Source organism: Balaenoptera physalus (genome assembly GCF_965194825.1).
Source record: "Balaenoptera physalus genome assembly, chromosome: 21".
Classification (NCBI taxonomy): Eukaryota; Metazoa; Chordata; class Mammalia; order Artiodactyla; family Balaenopteridae; genus Balaenoptera; species Balaenoptera physalus.
Window position 1 is genome coordinate 7,829,424 of NC_138902.1, and position 13,064 is coordinate 7,842,487.

At 41.8% G+C, this 13,064-nt stretch overlaps 1 long non-coding RNA gene across 1 annotated transcript in view; it reads left to right on the forward strand.

The window, feature by feature from the left end:
• LOC309651495 overlaps positions 1 to 13,064 on the forward strand; it is a 181,596-nt gene that overhangs the window by 60,549 nt on the left and 107,983 nt on the right. The gene's annotated exons all lie outside the window — the stretch shown is intronic.

Consider the following 13,064-nt stretch of genomic DNA (forward strand, 5'->3'; position numbering starts at 1 on the left):
TCAATACATGCAGAAAACCCTGTGAAGAAAAGTTGATTCAGCAAGGCACCAGGGTGTGGCTAGAGTCTCTATTGACTTGTTAGAAATCAGAAATGTTTCGGCTGCATGTTAACAGGAGAAGAAGACCTGATGGCACAAGCCTTGCTTTCCCATGTTAAATCTCTAGACATGCTTCCCTGAAGAATCCTAAATAACACTGTTTTTACCTGGCCTCTGGTCACTGTAGGCAGCCCTCTGGAAAGAAAAGGAGTTTCTCTAAGGAAACACGGTGCTTCCATAGCATGGGTGGGAGTTCCTCCTGTCATGCTCTAGAGCTACAGGGTAACTTGACGTGAGTCCTTGCCTCAAGCTAAGGCCTGAAAAGCCCTGCTGAAGCGAAAGCGCTTAGCATTTTCCATTATGACGTACTGGAATTTCTGCTTTACTTGAAAGTTTCTTCACTTTACCAGACACTAGGCACCCTAGTGTAGGCACCCTTTTTCCTACAAATACAGTGAGTACCAGCAGTCTCCTTTACCATTCTAAGAAACATCCAGACCTAGAAGCCTTTCCCGGTCACTCTATGTATTCAGAGTTTAAGGCAACTCGCTGCACCCTTCCTTAGGAAGCTAGGTAGACTCAGCTCTTCAACAGCTCCAGGGATTCTGTTCTCTCACGACCTACATGCCATGGAAGTCTGCCTCATTGCCCTCATGGGAGCTACACAAAGAAACAAAATCTGCTCGGCCTTCTTCTAGGAACTCTTACAAAAGGACCCCATACGTACAGGAGAAAGGAGGCTTGCATTCCTACTGGAACCTAAGCAAAGTTTTTCCTGTTACACTGCAGGACTTTAGAATAGGTTTAGCCCCGAAGGGTTACATAGAGCGTTCCAAGAATGAGGGAGTTCGATACATGCAGAAAACTCTGTGAAGAAAAGTTGATTCAGCAAGGGACCAGGGTGTGGCTAGAGTCTCTATTGACTTGTTAGAAATCAGAAAGGTTTCGGCTGCATGTTAACCGGAGAAGAAGACCTGATGGCACGAGCCTTGCTTTCCCATGTTAAATCTCTAAACATGCTTCCCTGAAGAATCCTAAATAACACTGTTTTTACCTGGCCTCTGGTCACTGTAGGCAGCCCTCTGGAAAGAAAAGGAGTTTTCTCTAAGGAAACACGGTGCTTCCATAGCATGGGTGGGAGCTCCTGCTGTCCTGCTCTAGAGCTACAGGGAAACTGGACGTGAGTCTTTGCCTCAAGCTAAGGCCTGAAAAGCCCTGCTGAAGCGAAAGCGCTTAGCACTTTCCATTATGTCGTATTCGAAGTTCTGCTTTACTTTAACGTTTCTTCACTTTTTCAGACACTAGGCACCCTCGTGTAGGCACCCTTTTTCGTAGAAATACAGTGAGTACCAGCAGTCTCCTTTACCCTTCTAAGAAACGTCCAGACCTAGAAGCCTTTCCCAGTCACTCTATGTATTCAGAGTTTAAGGCAAGTCGCTGCACCCTTCCTTAGGAAGCTAGGTGGACTCAGCTCTTCAACAGCTCCAGGGATTCTGTTCTCTCACGACCTACATGCCATGGAAGTCTGCCTCATTGCCCTCATTGGAGCTACAGTAAGAAACACAATCTGCTTGGTCTTCTTCTCGGAACTCTTACCCAAGGACCCCATACCTACAGGAGAAAGGAGGCTTGCATTCCTACTGGAATCAAAGGAAAGTTTTTCCTGTTACACTGCAGGACTTTAGAATACGTTTAGCCCCGAAGGGTTACATAGAGCGTTCCAAGAATGAGGGAGTTCGATACATGCAGAAAACCCTGTGAAGAAAAGTTGATTCAGCAAGGCACCAGGGTGTGGATAGAGTCTCTATTGACTTTTTAGAAAACAGAAGGGTTTCGGCTGCATGTTAACCGGAGAAGAAGACCTGATGGCACGAGCCTTGCTTTCCCATGTTAAATCTCTAAACATGCTTCCCTGAAGAACCCTAAATAACACTGTTTTTACCTGGCCTCTGGTCACTGTAGGCAGCCCTCTGGAAAGAAAAGGAGTTTTCTCTAAGGAAACACGGTGCTTCCATAGCATGGGTGGGAGCTCCTGCTGTCCTGCTCTAGAGCTACAGGGAAACTTGACGTGAGTCTTTGCCTCAAGCTAAGGCCTGAAAAGCCCTGCTGAAGCGAAAGCGCTTAGCAGTTTCCATTATGTCGTATTCGAAGTTCTGCTCTACTTTAAATTTCTTCACTTTTCCAGACACTAGGCACCCTCGTGTAGGCACCCTTTTTCATACAAATACAGTGAGTACCAGTAGTCTCCTTTGCTCTTCTAAGAAACATCCAGACCTAGAAGCCTTTCCCAGTCACTCTATGTATTCAGAGTGTAGGGTAACTCGCTGCACCCTTCCTTAGGAAGCTAGGTAGACTCAGCTCTTCAACAGCTCCAGGGATTCTGTTCTCTCAGGTCCTACATGCCATGGAAGTCTGCCTCATTGCCCTCTTTGGAGCTTCCATAAGATACACAATCTGCTTCGCCTACCTCTAGGAACTCTTACCCAATGACCCCATACCTACAGGAGAAAGGAGGCTTGCATTCCTACTGGAACCAAAGCACAGTTTTTCCTGTTACACTGCAGGACTTTAGAATAGGCTTCGGCCCTATAGCATACATAGAACGTTCCAAGGATGAGGGAGTTCCATATACGCAGAACACTCTGTGAAAAAAAGTTGATACAGCAAGGGACCAGGGTGTAGCTAGAGTCTCTTTTGACTTTTTAGATATAAGAAGGTGTCCGGGTGCATGTTCACCGGAAAAGACCTGAATGCCTAAGCCTTGCATTCCCATTTTAAATCTCTCTCCATGCTGCCCTGAGATACCTAAATAACACTGTTTTTGACTGGCCTCCATTCACTGTGGGGAGCCCTCTGGAAAGAAAAGGAGTTTCTCTAAGTAAACACGGTGCTTCTATAGCATGGGAGGGTGTTTCCTCCTGTCATGCTGTAGAGCTACAGGGAAACTTGACGTGAGTCCTTGCCTCAAACGAAGGCCTGAAAAGCCCTGCTGAAGCGAAAGCGCTTAGCAGTTTCCAATATGTCGTATTCGAAGTTCTGCTTTACTTTAACGTTTCTTCACTTTACCAGACACTAGGCACCCTCATGTAGGCACCCTTTTTCCTACAAATACAGTGAGTACCAGCAGTCTCCTTTGCCCTTCTAAGAAATATCCAGACCTAGAAGCCTTTCCCAGTCACTCTATGTATTCAGAGTGTAAGGTAACTCGCTGCACCCTTCCTTAGCAAGCTACGTAGACTCAGCTCTTCAACAGCTCCAGGGATTCTGTTCTCTCACGTCCTACATGCCATGGAAGTCTGCCTCATTGCCCTATTTGGAGCTTCACTAAGATACACAATCTGCTTCGCCTACCTCTAGGAACTCTTACCCAATGACCCCATACCTACAGGAGAAAGGAGGCTTGCATTCCTACTGGAATCAAAGCACAGTTTTTCCTGTTACACTGCAGGACTTTAGAATAAGCTTCGGCACTATAGCATACATAGAACGTTCCAAGGATGAGGGAGTTCCATATATGCAGAACACTCTGTGAAGAAAAGTTGATTCAGCAAGGGACCAGGGTGTAGCTATAGTCTCTTTGGACTTTTTTGATATAAGAAGGTGTCCGGCTGCATGTTCACCGGAAAAGAAGACTTGAATGCCTAAGCCTTGCGTTCCCAGTTTAAATCTCTATCCATGCTGCCCTGAGATACCTAAATAACACTGTTTTTGACTGGCCTCTATTCACTGTGGGCAGCCCTATGGAAAGAAAAGGAGTTTGTCTAAGGAAACACGGTGCTTCGATAGCATGGGTGGGAGTTCCTCCTGTCATGCTCTAGAGCTACAGGGTAACTTGACGTGTGTCCTTGCCTCAAGCTAAGGCCTGAAAAGCCCTGCTGAAGCGAAAGCGCTTAGCATTTTCCATTATGTCGTATTGGAAGTTCTGCTTTACTTTAACGTTTCTTCACTTTCCCAGACACTAGGCACCCTCGTGTAGGCACCCTTTTTCGTACAAATACAGTGAGTACCAGCAGTCTCCTTTACCCTTCTAAGAAACATCCAGACCTAGAAGCCTTTCCCAGTCACTCTATGTATTCAGAGTTTAAGGCAACTCGCTGCACCCTTCCTTAGGAAGCTAGGTGGACTCAGCTCTTCAACAGCTCCAGGGATTCTGTTCTCTCACGTCCTACATGCCATGGAAGTCTGCCTCATTGCCCACATTGGAGCTACACTAAGAAACACAATCGTCTTGGCCTTCTTCTAGGAACTCTTACCCAAGGACCCCATACCTACAGGAGAAAGGAGGCTTGCATTCCTACTGGAATCAAAGGAAAGTTTTTCCTGTTACACTGCAGGACTTTAGAATAGGTTTAGGCCCGAAGGGTTACATCGAGCTTTCCAAGGATGAGGGAGTTTACTACATGCAGAACACCCTGTGAAGAAAAGTTGATTCAGCAAGGGACCAGGGTGTAGCTAGAGTCTCTTTTGGCTTCTTAGAAATCAGTAGGGTTTTGGCTGCATATTCAACGGAAAAGAAGACCTGATGGCACAAGCCTTGCTTTCCCATTTTAAAAGCTCTATCCATGCTGCCCTGAAGATACCTAAATAAAACTGTTTTCGACTGGCCTCTATTCACTTTAGGCAGCCCTCTGGAAAGAAAAGGAGTTTTCTCTAAGGGAACACGGTGCTTCCATTGCATGGGGCGAGCTCATCCTGTCATGTTCTAGAGCTACAGGGAAACTTGACGAGAGTACTGGCCTCAAGCTAAGGCCTGAAAAGCCCTGCTGAAGCAAAAGCGTGTAGCAGTTTCCATTAGGTCATATTCACATTTCTGCTTTACTATAATTTTTCTACACTTTTCAAGACACGGGACCCTCGTGTGGGCACCCTATTTCCTACAGATTCAGTGAGCACCAGCATGTTCCACTGCCCTTCTAAGAAACATCCAGGCACACAAACCTTTCCAATTCACTCTATGTATTCAAGAGTAGAGGAACACACTGCACCCTTCTTTGCGAAAGCTAGATGTCCTCAGCAGTCCAACAGCTCCAGGGATTCTGTTCTCTCATGTCCTACATGACATGGAAGTCTCCCTCATTTCCCTCTTTTGAGCTGCACTTAGAAACACAATCTGCTTCGCCTTCCTTCTAGGAACTCATACCCAAGGACCCCATACCTACAGGAGAAAGGAGGATTGCATTCCTACTTAAACCAAAGCTCAGTTCTTCCTGTTACACTGGAGGAATTTAGGATAGGCTAAGGCCCGATAGCCTACATAGAGCGTTCTAAGGATGAGGGAGTTCGCTACATGCAGAACACACTGTGAAGAAAAGTTGATTCAGGCAAGGGACCAGGCTGTAGATAAGTCTGTTTTGACTTGTTAGAAATCAGAAGGGTTTAGGCTGCGTGTTCACCGGAAAAGAAGATCTGATTTCACAAGCCTTCCTTTCCCATTTTAAAAGCTCTATCCATGCTGCCCTGAAGATACCTAAATAACACTGTTTTTGACGGGTCTCTAGTCACTGTAGGCAACCCTCTGGAAAGAAAAGGAGTTTTCTCTAAAGAAACACGGTGCTTCCATAGCATGGTTGGGAGTTCATCCTGTCATGCTCTAGACCTAAATGGAAACTTGACGAGAGTACTTGCCTCAAGCTAAGGCCTGAAAAGCTCTGCTGAAGCAAAAGCGTGTATCAGTTTCCATTACGTCATATTCGCAGTTCTGCTTTACTTTAACGTTTCTACACTTTTCCAGATACGGGACCCTCGTGGGGGAACCCTATTGCGTACAATTACAGTGAGTACCAGCAGGCTCAACTGCCCTTCTAAGACACATCCAGGCCCAGAAGCCTTTCCTATTGACTCTATTTATTCAGAGAGTAGGGCAACACACTGCACCCTTCCTTGGGTAAGCTAGATGTCTTCAGCACTCCAACAGCTCCAGGGATTCTGTTCTCTCACGTCCTACATGCATGGAAGTCTGCCTCATTGCCCTTAATGTAGCTGCACTTAGAAACACAATCTTCTTCGTCTTCCTTCTAGGTATTCATACCCAAGGAGCCCATACCTACAGGAGAAAGGAGGATTGCGTTCCTACTGGAACCAAAGAACAGTCGTTCCTTTTACACAAGTGGATTTTAGAATAGGCTAAGTCCCGATTGCCTACATAGAGCGTTCCAAGGATGAACGAGTTTGCTACATGCAGAACACCCTGTGAAGAAAAGTTGATTCAGGTAAGGGACCATGGTGTAGCTAGAGTCTCTTTTGACTTGTTAGAAATCAGAAGGGTTTCGGCTGCGTGTTCACCGGAAAAGAATACCTGATTGCACTAGCCTTGCTTTCCCATTTTAAAAGCTCTTTCCGTGCTGCCCTGAAGATACCTAAATAACACTGTTTTTGACTGGCCTCTAGTCAGTGTAGGCAGCTGTCTGGAAAGAAAAGGAGTTTTGTCTAAAGAAACACGGTGCTTCCATAACATGGGTGGGAGCTCATCCTGTCATGCTCTAGAGCTACAGGGAAACTGGACGTGAGTACTTGCCTCAAGCTAAGGCCTGAGAAGCCCTGCTGAAGCAAAACCGTGTAGTAGTTTCCATTAGGTCGTATTCGCAGTTCTGCTTTACTTTAACGTTTCTACACTTTTCCAGACACTTAGGACCCTCGTGTAGGCACCCTTTCGCCTACAAATACAGTGAGTACCAACAAGCTCCTCTGCCCTTCTCAGAAACATCCAGGCCCAAAGCCTTTCCAAGTCACTCTATGTATTCAGGGAGTAGGGCAACACACTGCACCCTTCCTTGGGAAAGCTAGATGTCCTCAGCACTCCAACAGCTACAGGTATTCTGTTCTCTCACGTCCTACATGCCATGGAAGTCTTTCTCATTGCCCTCATTGTAGCTGCACTTAGAAACACAATCGGCTTCGCCTTCCTTCTAGGAACTCAAACCCAAGGACCCCATACCTACAGGAGAAAGGAGGCTTGCAATCCTACTAGAACCAAAGCACAGTTGTTCCAGTTACACTGCAGGATTTTAGAATAGGCTAAGACCCGATAACCTACATAGAGCTTTCCAAGGATGAGGGAGTTCGATACATGCAGAACACCCTGTGAAGAAAAGTTGATTCAGGCAAGGGACCAGGGTGTAGCTAGAGCCCCTTTTGACTTGTTAGACATCAGAAGGGTTTCGGCTGCGTGTTCACTGGTAAGCAGCCCTGATGGCACAAGCCTTGCTTTCCCATTTTAAAAGCTCTATTCATGCTGCCCTGAAGATACCTAAATAACACTGTTTTTGACGGGCCTCTAGTCACTGTAGGCAGCCCTGTGGAACGAAAAGGAATTTTCTTTAAAGAAACACGGTGCTTCCATAGCTTGGCTGGGAGCTCAGCCTGTCATGCTGTAGACCTAAATGGAAACTCGTCCTGAGTACTTGCCTCAGGCTAAGGCTGAATTGCCCTGCTGAAACAAAAGCGTGTAGCTATTTCCATTAGCTCTTAGTCGGAGTTCTGCTTTATTTTACCGTTTCTACACATTTCCAGACACTTAGGACCCTCCTGTGGGCACCCTTTTGCCTACAAATACAGTGAGTACCAGCAGGCTCCTCTGCCCTCCTAAGAAACATGCAGACCCGGAAGCCTTTCCAAGTGACTCTTTGTATTTAGAGAGTAAGGTAACACAAGGAACTTACCTCAACATAATAAAGGCCATATATGACAAACTCACAGCCAACATTGTCCTCAATGGTGAAAAACTGAAACCATTTCCACTAAGATCAGGAATAAGACAACGTTGCCCACTCTCACCACTATTATTCAACATAATTTTGGAAGTTTTAGCCACAGAAATCAGAAAAGAAAAAGAAATAAAAGGAATCCAAATCGGAAAAGAAGAAGTAAAGTTGACACTGTTTGCAGATAACATGATACTATACATAAAGAATCCTAAAGATGCTACCAGAAAACTGCTAGAGCTAATCAATGAATTTGGTAAAATAGCAGGATACAAAATTAATGCACATAAATCTCTTGCATTCCTATACACTAATGATGAAAAATCTGAAAGAGAAATTAAGGAAACACTCCCATTTATCATTGCAACCAAAAGAATAAAATACCTAGGAATAAACCTAACTAAGGAGACAAAAGACCTGTATACAGAAAACTATAAGACACTGATGAAAGAAATTAAAGATGATATAAATAGATGGAGAGATATACCATGTTTTTGGATTGGAAGAATCAACATTGTGAAAATGACTATACTACTTAATACTTGTTTCTAACACTTTGCCCCAGGTTCTGATTTCTGGAGAAACCTAGATAGTGTTTGAGTGGCATGTAATGTCATGGTAATGAATGAGATCATCCAAGAAAAAATGTGTACATTGAGAAGAGAAAGTGTCCCAAGACTAAGGCACCACAACCTTTCTTTAAAAGTGAAAGAGAGAAGGCAATTTTGGGTAAGGAGACAAAGAAGAAATAGCTAACGATTTAGGAGGGAAATCAGGAGATGATGGGCAAAGGAAGACAAACAAAAAAGTGTGTTTCAAGAAGGAAATGATAGATAATGTTGATAGCTGCAGAGATATACAGAACTATAAATAAAATAAGCGCTAATTTTTATCAAAGAGCTAGCTTTTGGTTTTGTTATTTTCTCTATTGTTTTTCTGTTTTCAATTTCATTGATTTCTGCCCTGATTTTTATTATGCTTTTTCTTCTGCTTTCTGTAGGTTTGTATTGCTATTCTTTTTCTAGTTTCCTAAGGTTAAAACTTAAGTTATTGTTTTAGATCTTTATTCTTTTCTACATTTAATGTTATAAATTTCTCTCTAAGCACTGTGCATTCCACAAATTTTGATAGATTGTATTTTCCATTTCATTTCCCACTTTTCTTAAGATTTCTTGTTTAGTTCTCATGCTATTAAATGTGTGTCATTTATGATACAAATAAACTTATTTACAAAACAGAAACAAACTCACGGACTTAGAGAATGAATTTATGGTTATGTGCGGGAGGAGTGTAGGGGGGAGGGATAGATTGGGAGTTTGGGATTGACATATACACGCTGCTATATTTAAAGTAGATAACCAACAAGGACCTACTGTATAGCACAGGAAACTCTGCTCAATATTCTGTAATAACCTAAATGGGGAAAGAACTTGAAAAAGAATAGATACATGTAGAATACCTACATGTATTCAGTATAACTGAATCACTTTGCTGTACACCTGACACAAACACAACATTGTTAATCAACTATACTCCAATATGAAACAAAAATTTAAAAAAATAATCTAAATGTGCGTCATTTAATCTCCAAAGGCTTTGAGATTTTCCAGCTGTCTTTCTGTTATTAATTTCTAATTTAATTCATTATGGTTTGAGAACATACATTGATTTCTTTTTTTTTTAATTAATGAAGAACATTTTATGGCCCAGAATGTGGTCTTTCTTGGTGGATGATTCCATGTGAGCTTCAGAACAATGCATATTGTGCTATTATTGGATATAGTCTATTAATGGCAATTAGATACAATTGATTGTGTGGCTCAGTTCAACTGATTTTTTGTCTACTGGATCTGTCAATTATTGATAGAAAGGAGTTGATGTCTCCAACTATAAGTAGATTCTCTATTTCTTCTTGCAGTTTTATCAGTTTTTCCTTCATATATATTGATGATTTGTTGTTAGGCACATGCACAGCTTTACTTAAAGAATTGACCCCTGTATCATTATGTTCTTTTGTATTCCTGATAATTTTCCTTATTCTGAGCAGGCTTTGTCTAATACTAATATTACCACTTCAGCTTTCTTTTGATTTATGTTAGCATGATTTATGTTAAGAAAGGGATATTTCTTCATCCCTTTACTTTTTTTTTTTCTTGGTCTTAGTTAGCTATTCTAGGGCTCATTAATTTACATATAAATTTTAGAATAAGCTTCTCTGTATCTACATAAAATAAAAGTAAAATAAGAACAACAAAAAATACTTCCTGAAATATTGATAGGAATTGCATTACACTTATATATCAATCTGGGAAGAATTGACACTATGTTGAGTCTTCCAATCCACAAACACAGTATGTCTCTGCAGGCCAGGTCTACTGGTGACAAATACTCTTAGTTTTTGTCTTTCTGGGCACGTCTTTATTCTCCTTCACTTTTCATGGATATATTTGCTGGATACAGAATTCTAGATTTGTGGGTTTATTCTTTCAAACCATTAAATATTTTTCTTTACTTTTTGCATGGTTTCTGAAAATAAGTCCACTATAATTCTTGTTTATCTTTAGTGTGTAAGGTGTTTTTTTTTTCCCCCTCTACCTTCTTTCAAGATTTTCTCTTTGTCTCTGTTTTTTCTGCAGGTGTCCATTTTTGGATATTTATTATGTGTGTTATTCTCTGAGATTTCTGGATCTGTGTTTTAGTGTCTGTCATTAATTTTGGAAAATACATATTCAGCCATTATTACTTCAAATATTTCTTCTGCTTCTTTCTTTCTTTCCTTCTTTCTTTCTTTCTTTCTTTCTTTCTTTCCTTCTTCTTCTGGTATTCCGATTACATTTATGCTGTATCTTTTACAATTGCCCTGCAGTTCATGAATGTTCTCTATTATTTCTTGGTTTTCTTTTTGCATTTTGGGAAGTTTCTATTGACATATCTTCAAGCACACTGAATCTTTAATTGGCCATGTTCAGTCTACTGGTAAGCCCATCAAAGACATTCTTCATTTCTGTTATAAATTTTTATTTCTAACATTTCCTTTTTTTATAAATTTATTTATTTAATTTATTTATTTTTGGCTGTGTTGGGTCTTCATTTTTACACGTGAGCTTTCTCTAGTTGTGGTGAGCTGGGGCTACTCTTTGTTATGGTGCACAGGTTTCTCATTGTGGTGGTTTCTCTTGTTGTGGAGCATGGGCTCTAGGCACGTGGCCTTCAGTAGTTGCAGCACGAGGACTCAGTAGTTGTAGTGCATGGGCTTAGTTGCTCTGTGGCATGTGGGATCTTCCCAGACCAGGGACCGAACCTGTGTTCCCTTCATTGGCAGGCAGATTCTTAACCACTGCACCACCAGGGAAGTCCCTCTAGCATTTCCTTTGATTCTTCCTTAGAGTTTTAATTTCTATGCTTACAATGCCCATCTATTCTTGCATGTTGTCTGCTTTTCCATTAGAAAGTTTAGCATATTAATCATAGTTATTTTAAATTCCTGGTCTGATAACTCCAAAATCCTTGCCATAGCTGAATCTTACTCTGATGCTTGCCTTACTTCTTCATACTGTGTTTTTTCATATGTTAGCATGCCTTGCAATTTTATGTTGGAAGCTAAACATGATGTACTGCGTAATAAGAACTGAGGTATGCAGGCCTTTAGTGTGAGGGTTTATGTTTATTTCACTAGGAATTATGCTGTGTTTACTGTTTTCTGTAGCTATAGATGTCCAAGTCTTCAATTTCCTTTACTATGCTAGTTTTGGTCTCTTTCTTGTCTCAGGATTGCCTGGAAATCCCTCATTAAATAGTGTCTGAAACTTGTAGCTTTTCATCTGTAATTCTCTGTTATATACAGTAGAATTATTGATATGGTTATAAGGGATGGTGAGGAGATAAGTATATTTATAGTCCTATCATTAGTCTCAAGTTTTAAGTAAGCCTGGGTTTTGCCCCAAAGTGTGACCTTCAAAAGTGCATCTCAACTTTTCCTCCCCTTAGGTGAGGCAGAAATGCTGGAGATGATTGGAGTTTGGTATTTTCCTTACCTTACTTTGACTAGGCTGTTATAAAGTAATTTCCCTGGAGGGAAGGGAGAGAACAGAATTCTGTGACCTGATTTCAAAATGATTACATTTTCCTCCTTCTATCAGAAGCGCATAGAGATTATTCTGTTGTCTTTACAATGAGAACTTGGGTGGGGATCCTGGTGGTAAAATCCACAAAAGTGTGGAGGACTCCATGAGACTGAGACAGCCCATAGTTTGTAACTTTCAAGCTCATCTACACTGAGTCTCCAGGAGTTCATTGAAGTTTTTAAGTGTTCTTAATAATACTGGTTTCAGCTAGGGCTTCTAATCTTGAACTTCAGTTCACAGTAATCTCCGATTCTATGTATGCACCTGTCTGTCTCTCTACTTTTTAGCAGTGTTGCTGAAATTTGGCCTCTGTACACTGATGCCAGATTAAATCTTGGAGACAGAGTTTTGGGTGAAGTAGAAAGAAATAGCTTTATTTCTCTGCCAAGCAAAGGTGGCCACAGTGGGTAATGCCCTCAAGACTGTGTGTCCCACTCTCGAGGGGGTAGCAAGGAGTCTTATAGTGTTCAAGGCACAGGGTGTGATCAGGTCATGGAATTTCTTCTGATTGGTTGGTGGTGAGGTAAGTGGGAATCAGCATCATCAGCCTTCTGGTTCCAACCGTTCTGGGGTCTACATGCTTGTGGGCAGCATACAGTTAACTTCTTCCACTTGGTGGGGGTTTCAGTATCTGCAAAACAACTGAAAGGACATGGCTGAGAATATTATCTATAGTCCTTGAGGAAGAACTAAAGATCCTTGACATTGTTTAATGGCTAAATTATTATTATTTTGTCTTGCTTGACTGTTTTCCTTTCGTTCTGCATTTTCTCACTTCTCTGATTAAATTTATTCTCTGACTAAAGTTTTTCTACAGACAAAAGGCAGGAAGAGAACATGGATGGGGGTCTATTCTGGGAAGGCCTCATAGAGTCTTGTTTGGTTGAAGCAGCATTTTTCCTCATGATGTTGATACACTAATGGATCTGTTTGATTTTTCAGGACTTGTTGATTTTGCAATAAGAATGAGAGGATTGGGGTTTCCCTGGTGGTCCAGTGGTTAAGAATCCACACTTCCAATGCAGGGGGTGGGGGTTCAATCCCTGGTCAGGGAACTAAGATCCCATATGAGGCACGGCAAAAAAAAAAAAAGAGAGAGAGAGAGAGAGAGAAAGAGAATTGATAACTTTTACCTGTTGGAGCAGAAACCAGAAGTCTTGGCAAGCAAATTTTAAAACAGATTTATTCAACAACAAAAGAT